Source organism: Cupressus sempervirens, chromosome 5 (genome assembly GCF_028749045.1).
Source record: "Cupressus sempervirens isolate cs-2001-9-10 chromosome 5, ASM2874904v1, whole genome shotgun sequence".
In the NCBI taxonomy this organism is placed as follows: domain Eukaryota; kingdom Viridiplantae; phylum Streptophyta; class Pinopsida; order Cupressales; family Cupressaceae; genus Cupressus; species Cupressus sempervirens.
In genome coordinates, this window is record NC_143122.1 from 965408728 (window position 1) to 965427632 (window position 18905).

The window sequence follows — 18905 nt, forward strand, 5'->3', positions numbered from 1 at the left end:
TATGCGACCCCCATAGATTTGGATTGGATCCAATGATTGGTATTCAATACTAATATAGATGTACTTATGTGGACCCAGTAGACACATGTCAAATAGTCACTTTTTCACATTATTTAAATAAAATGCAACTTAAAATTGTGAATATACAACCATCGTTGATCTTTTTTTTAGATAAATGACTAAAAAAATGGCATACTTTACTATCACATAGGACCCACTAGACATGTGACAAATTCTCACATTCTCATATTACTTAAAACTTGTGCATGTCTCCATATTAATAATGCAACATCCATGGATCTTCATCTTGATCAACGATCAGGAAGACATCCTAAAATATGCTTGGCCTAAGCTGTGAACCAACCAAGGTGTAATAGCTATCCTATAGTGACACAAATCCCTTCAGAGGTTTATGGACCCACCACATCTACATGTCATGCTCTTGCAATGTCACAGTGGTTAAAGCAAGCACATGTTTCCATAATGAAAAAGGGACAAACGCTAATTCTTTTGGCATCTAAGAGATGAGATTGATTGTTAGAGTTGTTGTATTTCTTTGATCCCACTAGATAAGTGTCACAAGCTCACTTTGTTGTAGAAAATAAAGAAACCACACCTTTGCATAACATTAACACAAGAATTGTAGATCTAAGATGAATTGAATGGTTATAAAACAACCCATCCCTTGAGTTAACCAAAAGCATTTAAATTACACACAAACAAAATAGGACATAACCATGGGTAAAAATAAAACTAAGGATAAAAGGAACTGACCCCATGCTCCAAAAATTAAAAACTAGGTAAAATGGCAATCTTAACAAAGGATTAACATAATGAGAGTGGTTTAAACCATTCTATTACACCTAGGGTTTACTCTAAAATTCTTTCCCTAGAATAAAATAATAAGACTGTCAAATGAAAAATTTGAAAATCCTTTTGAAAATAAAGGCACTCAGAGAGAGGCTAATAGATCATATAATATGATCAAATGTTGTAATCCTAGTAGGTTAACTTTATTGTTGCAATAGTGAAGATTTGTGGATTTCATCCCCACCCCAGTTTTACCTTCTCATCAAAGTGTTTATGGGTTACCAAATAATTTTGTTATGCATTGAATATTTTATGGATGTGATGTATTCAATTACTATTCAACATTATAGATTTAATGTTAGATTTAAGATATGAGATGATTTAGGTGTGAATTTAGTAATATTTTGTAAGTAAAATTATAAGTTCCTAATTTACCCCACTCTTAGTATCTTGTTTCCCAATAACTGTTCTAACAAAAACTTGGGAGGAAAAGGGAGAAGGAATGCATTAAATTAAAATGATGAAAGGGAAAAGGGATGATGCACCGCATTGAAATGTGGTTACTAACTTTTCATATAGATGTACAAAACTTGAATAAAACACTTAAATACACAAACCTTGGATGAAAACTACTCTTTTAGAATTAACATGAAGGTAAAAATAATGAGATGTTGCAAGGAAATAAGTTCATGAGACAACATTCAACAACAGGCCACACATGATATGCAAATATGAAAGAAAAAATTAAAGTAATCCATACAAGGCAAGAGCTTGCACAATGTATTAGACTAGAAAGATAAGGTAAGCTAAGATTTTTATTCATGCAAGGAAAAAGGGTTACAAATATAGAGCACAAGGCTACTATAATGAACCAGAGAAGAACTTGGAATTTTCTTTTCAACTCTTCTTTTTAAAGAATTCAAGCATAACTCATATCTAAACTTGAAGTTAAAACCCCAACAAGGTTGGAGTTAAGAGTGAAGAGAGAGAAATAATAAAATATTACTATGAAATCTAATCTTACCATGTACTTTCCCATGAAGGGATAGGAAGAGACCAAAGTAATACATCAAGTCATAAGAGGATAAAATCTAATAGATTTGATCCTTACAAATTTTAAAGAGGCATGGAGATGCATTAGCACCATGGAACAATGCCAGATAAGTTATTCAATAATAAAGAACTAGCCTTGGTAGAGTGTGGTGGCTACAAGAAGTCAAATCACATAGTTGTAGGATGGGATAACACACATATTAACCCACTTGCATAAACTATAGAGTTGACATGCATGGAAAAGATTAGATCTGCCCTAAAATTAATGAACTATTAAGATGGATCTCTCCTATTGAAATGGATGACCTAGATGTTGCAAACATCTCCCACTGCAAAAATATTCCATTAAATGATTAAAACATAATCGTAGATGAGAAACCTTTTAATTTGATGATCAACATCTTCCCAATGCATGGTTGAAGAAATAACATACACTTTTTCTATTTCATAAGCCACCTATAATTACCTTTGCGAAATAACACGATGGGATAACACAAAAATTTAATTACTAATTGGCATGTTAACCTACAAAATAATCCATCCCATTGTAAATCTCTTAGATTGGTTATTAGTGATGGGTTGAATGGGGGCAAAAAGAGCCAACATGAAATATAATGAAATTTTTAGAAGATACAGTTTAAAAAATGAGTAAATTTTATTATTATATAATTAGATGGTATTATATTAAATTGAAAATTTATTTACATTGTCTGAGGGGTTTACCTTGGTTAAAGCAATGAGTTCTCATTGAGGACACCCTGGTTCAAATCCTAAGAGGGACGCCTTTGTGGAATTCTAAGTTGTGACTCCTGGTCTTTTATTGTTTGTATTTGTCTCATTTGTAAGAAGTGGATTCTAAAATGACTCTTGGTCTTCCAATTATTGTTTCTAGTGTGATTTCTTGCAAGGAGCTTGAATAAGTTGTAATTGTTTCTCTCAAGGAACACACAATATGCAAATCATCTTAATATAAAAAATCTTTTACATTGATGGGTGGAGTCAACATTAAATTTAAGCTCTAAGATTGACATGTTGACAAAATAATACTATGTTCAAGTCACTTTCTTTGTCAAATCTTTACAAGATAATATTGTATTAGTGATGATATCTATTGGTTAGATATCTTAAAAATGTAGAGATTTTTTTAATTAATGTCAATAAGAATTCTATAATGGTACAAAGGGTGGAGTGGGATGGTGTAAGTGTGTTAATGCTAACTTTTATCTTTATAGGTTAAATTTGACAACCTTCTACACATCAAAATTTTAAATTTTATTATAAATAGTATATTTTAAAAAATAATATAATAAACACCATACAAAATATTTGTTAAAATTATAATCTTTGGAGATATGAGTCATCATTTTTTAGTAGAAATTAAAATAAAAAGCTTTATTTAATGAAATAAAATAAAACAAATGGAGATAAAGGAAATATAAATAGTTTTGGGTGTAATAAATTAAATTTTAATCATTTTGTAGTGGATATTTATCCACATTTCTTTAGATAGAAATTTTTATGTATTTATTGAAGAGTGGTCTTAATTATTTCATACCCTTAAAAAGGGTGTCATTATTTTAACATGAAGTTATTTTATTTGACACCTCTTATTAATGGGGTTTGAAAGGTTAAGCTTTTATTTAATGCTAGGGATGTAGTGAAGTGGGAATCCCTAAAGTTAGATTGGATTAAATTTAATTTTGTTGATGACCTTGAAGGGAATCCTAGCTCAATCAAGGCTAGGTATGTTCCTTGAGATCATATTGGCAAAGTATTAAGGGAGCATTCAATGCCTCTAGGATTGATCACAAATAATGATATAAAGTTTAAAGTGGCATTTATAGGGAATTAGAGGGTGAATATTTGATAGTGGTGAATGTGATGAAATGAAAATTCACCCCTAATTAAAGTGGAAAAGTGGTTTGTTTCCATTTAGGACTTAATTGGAAAATTCAGCAACTTCAAGATCTATTGCATTTATCAAGAAGCCAATGACATGATTGATAAGATGGTCAAGAAGTTAGCCACATTGATAAGTGTCGTGGTTATCTTTAGAATATGTCAAGGAGAGGCATCTTTTTAGGATGATGTAGGATTTTAAGTGGAGGTGGATAAACATTAAGAGGTGATCTATTGGAATCAATGAAATGTATGTGATGTCACAAGCAATTTCACAATCATTATGATCTCCAATATTAATTATTGTAAATCAACTAATCAAGATCGATGGAGAAGTTCGTGAAAAATGATTCACTTGTAATAGGGCTAGAGTGTCATGTGGAAAAGAGTTGAGCTAAGTTGGTCGGTTTACTAGACAACTTAGTGTTTTATTTTTGGTAGGTACATTTTAGGGAACATTGAATTTTGAGTATCTTTCAAGTTAATGCAAATAAACTATGTTTATATGAGAGCATTGATTGTAGTAAAAGAAAATTATATAATTAAATCCTACTAAGATTCTAGTGGAATTATATTGAATCATTAGCTTAATATCTTGGTACATTTACAAAGAAACAAATATGGTTACTCCATTGTGGTGACTGAGCAAAAAATAATTGATGAATTTCTTGGGAGAGGTTATTGACAAGAGGCTTAGAAGGAGTTTTAAACCCAATAGTGGTTTTAATATTAATGTCACGAGGATGGTGCTTGGAGATGAGTATTTTAAAACAAACAAGGAACAAAGTGAATTTTGACATCTTGCAAATTATTTTTGCTACATTGCTCAATGTAGGTGAGTCTATAGCCATAGTAAAGGCTAGATATAAAAGGATGATTAATATTTATTTCATTAATAAATTTGATGATATCTTGGGAAATATTGAACTTGAGTATGGTGTCCCTCATTTTAAAGATTATTGTTTCTTTCAATGCTAAGAGAGAAATAGGTAGCTAAATTTTCCTTTAGTTCACTCTTTGAACCCTTCGATACTACCCAAAAGGAGGCTAAAATGGGAAAGAAGTATATTATTAATGAAGTTGATGCTAGGTTTGATTCCAAAAGAAGTAGATTGTTGTTTTTAGAGGTATCTTTACAAGGAAGGTTTTTCTATTTGAAAGAAAAGAGCTTGTATTTGGATTCTTCGAAGACATAGAAATTTAGGTAGATTCTAGCTTGATGGATGAGAATACACATGATGAGGTGATATATGTTGATGATATCAATTAAGACCTAGAATTTGTTTGTAAATCTTGGTGTGTGTCTTGAGAGCATGGACACCATAACTGGTAAGATTAGTGGCCTAGTCTAGAATAGGGTAGAGTTATGATATGTATTTATCTAATTTTATAGTTTATTTATGTGTAGCAAACTAGTCCATTCTGTCTTATGCTAGACTATTTAGAACAAGTAAGAGAGGGAGGGGAGGGGGGGTGGGTGAATCAGTTATCCTCAAGTCTAGATGTACCAATTCAACTTTCACTAACTTCAAAAAAAATTTAAAAATCTCATTAAACCACTTGCTCTATATAGCAACTCATCAACAACTTAACATTTTTTTCATTACTTAGTTCTCTATTTAGTATATGCCAACCAACAGTAAAATAAATAATAGTAAATAAAATGCATCTCACATATAAAATTCACACATATATGACACCAGTATTTAATATGGAAACTCAATATGGGAAAAACCACCAACTAACATCATACCACTTTTAAATCTTTTGAAGTAAGTTTGATTAAGAGCCAACCCTATTAAAGGTTACAAAACACATTGTTAAATGTGACATTTCTAAAGGATTTAATCACCCTGTTAGGAGTGGATTGGTTAGAAGACTTTGGATTATTCCATTAGAGTGTCACCTTGATTAAAGGATTTATAAAATTACTATTAGGTCAACCTTGATTAAAGGATTTTGACCAGCATAATGGCTAGAAATTAATGATAGGGTTTCTCTATAAAACATAAATTACTTTGCAAATTCAAATCTCCATTCAACTCATATGTTGGTTCATTAACTAGATTGCATTATCATTTCCATCACTTATTTTCTTGGCAACCCTTCAAGAAATCACACTTCACTAATCTCTTCACTTCTCCTTTACTAATTAGTTCTTCACATGCTCTCTTTAAGATCACCAATCAACAAAAAACCAACCTTAGAAAACATCTCTTATGCCTCCTTAAATAGGTAGTTTTGATCTTTAGCCACTTAAACATCATTTTGGATCTTAGGGTTAGGTTAGATTCATTAAAACTATCTATCATTTTCTCCTTCTACTCCTTTCTTGATACTTCTAGAAGCTTCTCTTGAAATCCTTGCCTTTGATTGCATACCAAACTCAATTTATGCATTAAATATGCCAACTCATTAATCCTTATCATCCACATGTTTTGACTAATCTGAATATTCAACTATGTCAGTGTCCAACTTGATTATTTCATAAACTATAACTTTTTCTAACACTCGGCCATCACTGTATAGTTTGGTCTCTATTGTTTTGTCTCACTCAGCTTCCACTTACTCACTCGGTCATTAGTATGCTTCATCATCACTATGCTTGGTCTCTACTATACTTTATTTCTTACACTTGCTTAACTAACCTTAAGTTCCATATAATATTTTGTTTCAGCTCCTTCATTGACCAACAAAATTTTACTAGGCTTTTCTTGTGTTTAACTCAACACTTATAAACTTCATAGGATGATTGTGTTGACCTTAGGGTCAAATAATTTGTCTATTAGTGACACAAAATTTAGTTAGTTGTTTATATTTCTACTAAGCTCTTTAGTTGCTACTAACCTAATTAGTCAAATTGTAGTTCATGCTAAGTTCCATAAAGTCTATCGAGCATTTGAGTTAGAGTATAGTGTTAACCAAGCTCTATAGTGTCTACTGAGCTTACAATGTTAACAAAGTGAATGAAGGTAGTGTTGATTGGGCCATGCAATGTCAAATGAGTCTACTAAGTTAATTCAACATAAATTGAGTCATCCATTTCTAACTGAGTTCTTGTTACCCCAAGTGATCAGTATGGACTGAGCATCTACATCATCCAAATGCCAAAGTTTTTTGAGTGTTGACAAGTGTCAAAGCATTACTCGAGTGGTCTTTAGAACCTGAGTTATAACAGTGAGCTAACTTTGTGAAGATTATTTGAATTTGGTATTGTAGGTAACTCTAGAAGGTAATTAAGTGGATTGATATATATGTAATCCATTGATGTATACAAGAAGAAGAAGCATATGAGTGCAAATTAAAGAAGACTATAAGTAGTATAAGGAAAAGCATAGATTTATCTATGACAACTAGGTGATCATTGTTATTCAAAATCTTTAGCAAACTAAGTTTCAAATCAAATATTAACCACTAATTCATCCTAATAGGTGCATTAGTCAAATCCTTTAACAAGGTGGACTTAATAGTCTCATTCAAAATCTCCTAACAGAGTGCATACTTTATTGTATGTTGTAAATCCTTTCACAAGGTGGACCTAACAATCCTTATTGCTCCTAATAGGTAAGATCACCATAAGTGATCAATTTTAATCTTTACTAGGCTAAATTTATACTACAGTAATATAGCTTGTGGGTATCATCCCTACCCTAGTTTTACTTTCTATTTGGAAGGTTTCTAAGTTACCAAATATTGTATCAAGTGTTATGAAAGTTTTATTATTTTTAGTCTTTCATGCATGTAATTAGATCAAATTACATGATGGATGTTTAATTCATGAAATAAAGTATAAGTTTTATTGGTTCTTTAATCACCCCCCTCTTGGTTGTAATACCCCAAAATTGGCTCATTGCCATTATACCAATTCTAGTCTATCTGATCAATTCTAGAGTCCTATTTAATTAGGCAATTCTCATTCTGATTGTCACTACTTGACTTAATTGTCAAATGCAGAAAAAACCTAAATCTACATTAATCATGCTTTTTATTTAATTCCCAAAGTATGGACTCATAATAGTCACATTAAAACCTGCTGATTAAGATTTAAATTAATATAAAGTATTTACACTTTAATTAAATTAAATTATATCCTAAGAATAATGTAATAGGGATTCAATTTATTTAATTTAATAATTATGCTTGTTTTAATTAATTGAATGTGATTGTTCAATTAAATAGAAAATGCATTTTTGAGATCATATCTCACTTTGTTAAATTAAATAATATCTTCACAATCTTCTCTTCAGTTCTAAATGGAAACTTTAAGTAAATTATCTCTCGAATTAGAATCAATCTAGTTAACTAGATCTCACACACATGGCAAGTCTAGTTAACTGCTCATCACACTCAGATCAGAAACAGTTCACTTTACCTACACAAGGAAGTTTCCATCTTAACTAAATCTTTGCTTCAATCCTGACCGTCGATCCGAGTTGATCTCACCCATTGATGGATTCCAAGAATTCTATTTAAGGGACTTATATTTCCTCATTAAGGAGGTTGAATTGAATTGATATCAAATTTCTATTGAAATTCATACTCACTTAGCTCATATATTTGGACACATTTATATTCCTAGCTTAATCACATTTAGTTTAAATATGCATATGCTTAATCTAGTTTCCTTTACATGTTTTTAGATTAAGTGCATATCTCATTTTAGATTACATTGCATTCTCACATAGATTAGTTTCATATCAAATCCTTCATTCTTAGAGGGTTTGGTTGCCTAAGGCTCATCTCTAAGGGTATTAAATAGGAAAAATCCCTTTAGATAAGAGGCAATGGGTCGCACTATCAAGCATTCTGGATGAACAATTTAATGTTCATTTTAGGATGACTTTGTAGGTAATGACCATGTTGAAGTGTGTGTGAGGTTTAGAGGCCCGCATTTCATACATACATTTCTGGCACCCATTGTGGGGCCACATAAATCAATTTCTCTAGCCTCATCTACATTTTTTTAATGTTATTTTAGTGTTCTGTTCATACTATCCTATACCAATACTTGAATCTTCATGTGAGACATTCCATTTTCGTGTGAGGATTTGAAGGTTCTTGTGCAAAGTTTTATATCGTATCGCATGAAAAAGTGCCCCTTTGTGCAAGTCTTCATGTAGCACATCATTTTCTTGCATGAATCGGAGAAAGATTTTGCATGACCTTGCGCAAGCTTTCGCATGAAAATCTGCAACAACAAGTTCAATTTCAACATTTTTTAGCATTTTGTTTGTTCAATTTTGCTAATGTGTTTTTTTGGGAATCTATGTTGTTATGTTTCTCTAATTTTTTGCAGCTTAATTGTTGTCTACAAGACATTTTGATGAAGATTCCTTATAAAACCCACTCAAATAAAAAATGACCCTTTTTTGTAGGATGATTGTTGAAGAATATTTTTTTAAAAACCCACAAAATAGTGTGTCTTCTTTGTTTCTTTCAAAACATAGATTAATTAGGGCTTGTGAACCTCTTAGGGTGCAAGATGGAAGAATAGGGGATTGTGCTCTTCACCACTTGGAGGTCATGACCAAGGATGAATCAAAAACCTAGACGCTTCCAAAAGATGACATTCTAAGGGAGGCAAGCAACTTTATGGTTCTTCAATGCTTGTTCTTTTCTATGATGAGATGATGGTTTCCTTTTTAAAGGAATAAAAATCTTTAGGAAGAATGAGTCTAGATTGATTAAGCTAAGTGGGTAATTAATCTATTCTGTGTGTTTGGGTGAGGAAATAAGGTAGAGGATTATGCTTTTTCCCCTTGAGGGAAATCAGAAACTTGGACCCTTGAATTCAAACCACTAGTCTGTGTCAATCCTTTAGAGGGCTTGCCAGAGTGATCCAACCTCCAGGAATGACCCATGTGAGCACACTCCTTTCACCAAAGATTCCAACTCACTATAATCAAGATGCTTTGTAGAGAAAAAGAATCCAAAGGCAGATTAATTTCTTTCCCTTGATTCTTGATATCACGTATCAAGGGGAAGCTTTGTTTGTGCACTGGTTGGCACTAGCACCTAGCTTGCTAGGCAAGTAGTGTGCACTTTCAGATGCTGGTGTGGGCTGCTGGTCTCAACTCTCCTTACGAAGCCACTAGGAATTAATATGAATGGAAGCCAAGTAAAAGCCTTTTAGTTAGAAGCCACTCAGTTCACCTCCAAAAGGAGGCATAATCTTTGTGCAAGGAGGGGGAAGAATCTCTCCTATAGAACTCATCATAGGCATGCTACTAGATGTTTAAAGGTGGTATATGTGCTTGTCCCCTATCACAAGGGTGCTCATTTAGCGTATATTATTGTGTCCTTTGAAATACCAAAAACATGGGTGCCCTCTAGGGGGTGACACAACTATGTGAGGTACACGCATGCTCATAAGATGTGGAATAAAGGTTTTGCCTTCTCTACCATTTTATATTTCTAGGGATAAAACATGTTTATTATCAAGTCTTCAACATGTCCAAACTTCATCAAACAAACTAAGAGTCAAGACTCCCTTGTCCCTCTAAGGCACTTTTTCCTCAGTTGGATTGTATTTGACTACTGCTTGTTTCCCACTATCTTGTTTAAACACTTTGTCTTGGTTGAAACTTAAACATCTATCCAAACAATTTTCATAGTTAACCTTGTTGTCTATTCAACAAATTAGTCCAACTAGCCTATCAATCTGTCCAAACAATCAAGAAATCTCTTTGAAATCCAATGTTATTGTTAATTTGGTCTTGATTTTGGTGCATAGACTTGTATTTTCACATGCGAGAATTCATCTTTTTGCACAAGCTAGTTTAGGTCTTCATGCGAGATCTTGCATATACCCACTCAAGATCTTGCCAACTATCTCTTCTATCTTGTCACTTCTTCGCATGAGTCAAAAAAAGTATTCATATGAATTTAAATTGTTGTTCTAAGTCTTCACATGACTTGGTAAACTTTTTGACATGACTCACAAAGAATCTCTGCATGAGACCTTGCTCTAAGATTTTTAAATCAACTTATTTGACCAATTTGCGACCTATATTCATTCTATTTTTTACATTAAGTTGTCTATCCTCTATCTAAAAATAGTCCCAAATAGTGGCACTTTTCTTAGCTGAAGACTTGTGTCTTGTGCTTTTACTATCTTGTCTCTTAAGTTGTCTTCACCCTCGTTCTTTAGTGCTCATCATGCTTTAAGCTACATTGGTCATAACCTTTGGCTGTTCTAGCCTCTAAATTAGACTATTTGTGCCTTAACATATAGCATTCTTACCTTGTCCTTGTTTTCAAAGACTTAGTCCTAGTACAGTGCTTGTCCAAGTGTTTTTGCTCTTTGCCCTTGTCTATGACTGTCACAACAAGGAGTGGAAATGTGTTTTGTCCTCTTAGACTTTGGTGAGGTCATGCTAGGGGTCATAATCATGGAAGAGGTCACTTACCTTTTGTTACATATTTTGCATCTAATTCATCTAGTGAGGCATCTTCACGATCTCCCTCACTCATTAGGTCACCTCGATTCTAGCAAACATTTTCCATAAACCTACAACAAACTAGGAATCCTTTGTATCAAGAGGATACTTAGACAGGTAGAGGTCTTGTATCTCCAAACATGATGTTCAACTTCCTTTTTAAAGGACCTTTTGAAACACAACATACTAAAACTAAACACGTTCCTACAATGACTAATCATGAACCTAAACATGGTAGTCATAGTAGACATCAAGAACCACCTAGGCATGACAAAGAGAAAGAGAAAGACCATGAAACTAATGAGGAATAGGAAGAGGTGGAAATACTCCTTGAACACATAGCAAAATGTTGAAGAGACAAAAAAATTTCAAAAGGTCATGGGAATCCTACTCAATGAAGAGAAAGAAAAGTACTTTCTCAAACTTGCCCAAGAGTGAGCTAAGTTGCCCTCTCATTTCAATGTGGAAACCATTATCATGCCTAAAGAAGAAACTGAGTCTTCTAAACTCCAAAAAAAAAAAAAATTATGCAAGACCAACTAGCTTAGATGATGCATGAGAAAGAGAAACCCACAAATATGTACACATTAGATACTCTTTGTCCATTTCCATTTGACAAGAGCATAAACATGCCTTCTTTCCCATGCAGCGTAGAGCTACCTAAGTATGAAAAAAAATTTGGCACCACTAATCCCCAAGATCACTTGTGGGAGTTTGGTGCCTTGTCTATGGAGTTTATACATGATTAGACATACCTCATGTGTTTATTCCCTAGGAGCCTAGGTGGTTAGGCTTTGGAGTGGTTCTGACACTTACCTCCTGGTATCAAGATGTTTGATGAAATTGCCAACTTATTCATCTAGTAGTATTATCATAACATTCAACACCATATCAACATTCAAGATCTATGCAACCTTAAGCAAAAAGTCAAAGAACCTTTTCTCACATTCCTCCAATGGTGGAGACAACTTTACACTAAGTATTCACAAAAAATTTTGGAAACAAAAAAGCTTGACATATTCACTGATAATCTTCTACCTAATTTTGGATATAGAGTCCAACTTCAAGGTCCACATAACTTTGAAGACATGATTACACAAGCTATTTGCATTGAGGAATTTATGGTCAAGAAAGGTGAACTCACTCTTTAGAAGGACACAAAACAAGGTTCCACTTCGAACAGGGATAAAACCAAACATGTCAACAAGAACCAAGAAATTGTACATGATGGAGTTGTTGAAAATGTCACCCCCAAACCTTCTAAGGTAGTGTTTAATCTCATAGATGGCCTCAAAGAAGCAAAAAATGCTAAGAAACCTCCTCCTAACAACAAGACATCCAGGAACAAACCAAGCAACTCATGGGCCACATGCCCTAAGCGAGAATATACATGCTTGGATGAACCTTTGGATGTGGTTTACAAAACATTACTACAACACAAGCTTATTTCATCAAAGGATAATCCTCATCCCTATGATTCACAACCATGTCCACCATGGTAGAATGATACCTCATTTTGTGAGTATCACCAAAATAAGGGACACAAAACTAGCAACTTCATAAACTTGTGCCATAAAGTCTAGGACATGATTGATGCTGGTGAACTTGTGGTAGATGAATAAAAAAAGAACTCGAATCATAAGGCATTCAAAGAGCCTTTCCTAGCATATGAAAAAGGAGAGACTTCAAAACCACAACCCAACAACAAGGTCAACTATACATATTCCAATGATGAAAATATGATCAACATGGTTGAACCTATGGATTCTGAATACTACGACATCATCACCATTAAAGGAAAACAAGATAACAACAAACACAAGAAATCATTTGTCTTGAGGGTCCCTACTTCCAACATAATGGATAACACACCCTTACAACTCTGTGCTAATGTTGTTACTCACTCTCACACCAAGTTGGTGCTAAAAGGCCTTGCACCTTCTACTTTCGATCTCAAACAATACAAAGAAAAAGTCCTTGCCGGTCCATCTAGCAAAGGTGCAAAACCCACAATGATTTCAATGACAACTAGTTATAGTGTTCTCAATAAATTGTAATGAACTAATGCTCAGATTTCCATCTTTGAGCTACTTAAAATATTGCCTACTCATAGGAAGATTATGGATAAAGCCCTCACTAAGGCAAATATTCCTCATGATCTTGATCTTGAGCAATTTCAATCCATGGTAGGTCACTTGACCTCACCTTATCTTATGACATTCTCTAAGGAGGATGATAACTTGCTGATTCACCCACACAATCAACCTCTACACATCGAGGTTATGATCCATCAAACATGTGTTCATTGGGTACTCATCGATAATAATGCTGGCTTAAATATTGTTTGTGCTGCTCTACTTAGACAATTTAATTATTCTAAGGACTCTATTGATCCTCAACATAAGATCACCATCAAAGAATATGACAAAGTGGAACAAAAGTCTCTAGGTGTTGTGGTCTTACCCATTCACATTAGTCCTATAGAAAAGGATGTCACCTATCAGGTGCTTGACATTTCCTTGGCTTACAACATTCTATTAGGATGGCCATGGATACATGAGATGTGCGTTGTTCCATCCACATATCACCAATGCATCAAGTTCCCATTTCACAACTTCAAAGTTACTATTCCTACCACTACTACCTATACCTACAATATGCTCAAAGCTACTAAAACTTCTGTCCTTACTAATTGTGAATCCATTGATTATCATGACAATAAGCTGAAACAAATCAAGTAGTCATTCAAACTAAAAGAAACTAGTATGGGAGAGTATCATATTGAACCAGTGTTGTCATTAACATCTCTCCTAGAGTCTCCTTGGCATTATTAGAGACCCACAGAGGCAAAGAAGCCATTCATGCTGACACCTTAGACCAAGTATAATGACACTTTTATCGTGGCTATAGTTCCCTTATAGGATGAAAGTGAATACAGAGCCATTTTTGCATGGCTTTATAGAGAAGAGGCTCCAATGGACTTAATAGAGCAAGCTTGAGAAATCACTCTTGAGAAATATGGGCCTAGTATTAGGCTTATGAAGCATTTTGGTTACAAGGGAACTATCCCTATTGGGTGCAATAACAATGGTCTAATTGATCCTATCAAAGCAACAACTCGAAGCAATAGTGATACAACTGGCCTAGGATTTAAGAAGGTTCCTTTCCATTTGGGACCTAATAAATTCATACCAGAACCTAAGAGTTCATTTGGAAATGAGTCACAAGCTGAGTCAGATACTTGAGAGGAACAATTTGATGATGAGGATTCCTATCGTCATCCTATTCCTCATGATCTCACTAAATTCTTTGTTGAGCCAGATGACTTTGTGCCATGTGTTAGCATTGTGGATAATGCTAGTGATTCTTTTGAGGACAATACTAAGAAACTCAAAGATCATTCAAAAAAGGGAGAGTCTAGTCAGTCGTTATGTATTGAGTATCTATGTAAGAACCTAGATGATGAAGGTAAGTATGTCCCTATCACTATTGGGGAGTTCTATAGTCTCTTTCCATGTAGCACCGATTCTAAGGAATATGAGTTTGAATCTCTTTTAGAAGACTGATAAAGAGATTGACCAAGTGCATGTCTATGAAAATCAAATTGAAGCGGGTGAAATGTCTAGGGTTAGGTTGAAAGGGTCTAATCCAACTAGTGTCCTAGAGTCATCAATTACTGACGTTCATACTTAGAGGTGTTCAAACACATCTATGGATGAAGTTACCGTAGGTCTCAAATTACTGGTCCAAGCACTTAATGACTCTACTGTGAATGCAATTGAACCAACCACCACTGTCTCACTCACACATCCTGAGCTTATAGACTAGAACCCTAATGCCTCTAGTGAAGTCCCCATGTTCCAAAATGACTATGCTCTTACCTACTACCTAAATGCTATTGAACCTATAATATCTTCCACCAATGAGCATAGTGTCAACATGACTGAGGCTAACATCAAATATCTTAGTCATACAATTAAAAAGAAAAAATGCAAAAGGTATGATGGTGAAAACCACATTGTGGTAGTGTCGAAACCCAAAAAAGTAAAAATACAAGACATATCCAAGGGTGAAAACCTTTTTGAGGTGCCCACGGATGAGATATTTGATGTGCTTCCAAGTCACTTTTAGTAGAGATCATCAGTGTTGATAGAGCCAACACAACCAATTAATCTGGGCATAGAAGAACATCCTCATATGATAAATTAGGCACAATCACTATCACCTAAAGAAAAGGAAGAATTCATTGCCTTCTTCAAAGAAAAGAAGATAAATTTTTCTTAGACATAATTTGACGTGCTAGGATTAGATCTTGATCTTATCATGCATCACTTGTCCATAGTACCTGACATCAAACTAATTAAACAAAAACTTTGAAAAATGCATCCTCACATTGTATTGCTTGTCAAAGTAGAACTAGAGAAACTTCTAAAAGCTAGTTTCATTCATGCAATTGATTATGCTAAATGGATATCCAATATTGTTCTAGTCTCCAAGCACGATAAATATATCAAGTTTCTACTGACTTCAGTGATCTCAACTTGGCATGTCTGAAAGATGACTTTCTGCTTTCTAATATTGATATGATAGTGGACATGATAGCCAATTATGAGATGTACTCACTTATGGATGGGTTTTCTAGATATAATCAAATAAAAATTGTACCAAAAGACTAGGAGAAAATGACTTTCACATGTGCATGGGGAACCTTTTGCTGGATTGTAATGCCATTTGAGTTGAAGAACACTGATGCTACATGTCAGAGGGCTATTACTATAATTTTCCATGATATGATGCATAAGACCATGGAGGACTACATCGATGATACCTTGGTCAAAAGTGCTAAATGCAATACTCAACTATAAGATTCGGGACCCATCTTAGATCATATGGAAAAATTCAATCTTTGGCTCAATCCTAAGAAATGTGTATTTGGTGTCACATTAGGAAAGTTGCTGGAATACATCATCTCTACAAAAGGAATTGAGGTGGATCTAAAGAAAGTACAAGCAATAATGGACATGCCACCAGCTTGGAACATCAGTCAGATGAGAGGACTACAAGGAAGGCTCCAATCTATTCGCAAGTTTATCAAACAGTTGGTAGATAGACCACAACCCTTAATAAAGACCTTACATAAGGGTGTGAAATTCAATTGGAGCTAGGATTGTGAGCAAAGCTTAACACATATCAAAAAATATCTTGTTAATCTACCAATCTTGATGCCTCCTATCCATGGGAAGCCTTTTCTTTTATACATTTTAGCAAGTAAAACATCTCTAGGAATCCTATTGGCTCAAGAAGACAATGACAACAAAGAAAGAGCTGTTTACTAATTGAGTCGAAGACTAATCTCTTATGAGAAGAATTAAAACATTATTGAGAAAGCTTTCTTGGCAGTTGTCTTTTTTTACTAGAAGTTGAGACACTACATGCTTGCCCATACTATGCGGCTTGTGGCTAAAATAGATCCACTAAAGTGCTTGGTCAATAAGGTAGCTCTCATAGGAAGATTGGCTAAATGGGTTATGATACTTAATGAGTTTGACATCCAATACGTTGAATGCAAGGCTATCAAGGGATAGGTGATTGTAGATTAGCTGGCCAATGCACCCATGTAGAGTCTCCTACCAATGCACATTGATTTTCCTAATGAGTCAATTCTGACACTCACACACCAAATGTGGGTCATGTTCTTCGATGGGTCCTTCACACAACAAGGATCAGGTGTTGGATTACTCTTCATTACACCACAAAGATATTCATTGCCCAAAGCATACAAGATCTTGTTTCCTTGTACAAACAAGATTGCTAAATACGAGGCTTTGATCAATGGCATGAAAATTGTGGCCGAATGGAGAGTGGATCAATTAGAAATTTTTGGTGACTCTCAGCTTGTCATCAATTAGGTTAATGATGTGTACCAAATAAAGGATGAAAAACTAATTCGTTACAAGTGCATGGTTGATGAATTGAAGAAGTATTTTGTGAACATTACCTTCTAGCAAGTTCCATGAGTAGATAATAAAGTGGCTGATGCCATGGCTACTTTGGCCTCTTTGCTACAATGGCCTAAAAATGACCTCTGACATGAGTTCTTGGTGGAAGCATTACACTACCCAACCTATGACACCCTTGATTCTAGGATGATCTATTTTATTGTAGGACAAGAATCATCCATCTACCATCACATTTATTCCTATCTATGTAATGAAACCATTTTGGAAGGTCTGACCCAGAATGAGAAATGTTATCTAATCTGTAATGCTTTGAATTATGTCATTGTTGTTGATGATCTCTATAGGAGAGGTCTTGATGGAACACTCCTTAGGTGATTAGAACTTGAAGATTCCAAACATGCACTAATTGATGTTCATGAGGGTATTTGTGGATCTCACTCAAATGGCTTGACACTAGCTGACAAACTCCTTAGAGCTGCTTACTATTGGCCTAAAATGGAGCAAGAAGCTATCAAGTATGCTAGATCCTACAAGTAGTGTTAGCTACACGAGAATTTAATCCATACTCTAGCCAAAGAGCTATTCCCTCTACTACAACATGGCCATTTACACAATGGGCCTTCAACTTGGTGGGTTAGATCCACCCAACCTCTTCTAATGGACATAAGTTCATTATCACAACTATAGATTACTCTACAAAGTGGGTAAAGGCAGTACCTCTTGCAGTTGCTAATGGCAAAGTTGTAGCTCTTTTTATCACAAACTACATCATTTATAGATATGGTGTACCATCCTCAATCATTACTGACAATGGAGGACAATTCAAGAACAAAGACCTCAAGGAACTATGCAAGAAATTCAAAATCACACAACATTGGTCTTCCATTTATTACCCCCAGGGTAATGGCTAGGCTGAGGCATCCAATAAGGTGATCCTCAAAATTCTTCATCACATAGTCAAAAAATCAAGGAGAGATTGGTATCTCTAGATTAATCTAGCCCTATGGACGTATAGGAGAGGCATCAAAACTCCAATAGGCATGAATCCCTTTGCTTCGGTGTATGGGGTGGATGCTGTGCTTCTAATAGAGGTCGAGATTCCTACCTTGAGAATCTCTATGAAGGGTCTTATTACTGATGATGACTATAAGATAGCTTAGCTTCAAGAGCTAGTGTTACTAGATGAACGTCAACAATTGGCATGTGATCATCTATGAGCATATCAATAATGAATGTTAAGAAGCTACAATCACTGGGTCAAGCCACATGACTTTCAGCTGGGTGATCTTGTCCTGAGAGAAAACCCTAAGAATCAATAGCAACAAGTCCAAAAAAGGAAGTTTGAACCAAACTAGCTCGATCCTTACATCATTACTATGGTATATGGATCCAACACCTACCATCTCTCCACAACCGAAGGAGAAGTTCTCAAGGAAACTATCAACACTCTCCACCTAAAGTAGTTTTATAGTTGATTTGATATCAGTAGCTCTTTGTACATATCTATATGTCCTAAAAAAATCATAAAAATCAGAAAAAGTCCTAAAAAAAATTGTTACCTTGGTGAAAAACCTAGCAGTAGGCACCTTGGTGACATCAAAAAATTGAAAAATAAAAAAAAAACAAAAAAAGAGAAAAAGAGAAAAATACCAAAAAAATTAAAAAACAAGAAAAGTGACATTGGTGAAAACCTAGAAACAAGCATCATGGTAGCAAAAAAAAAATGAAGGCTCTACAAAGAAGG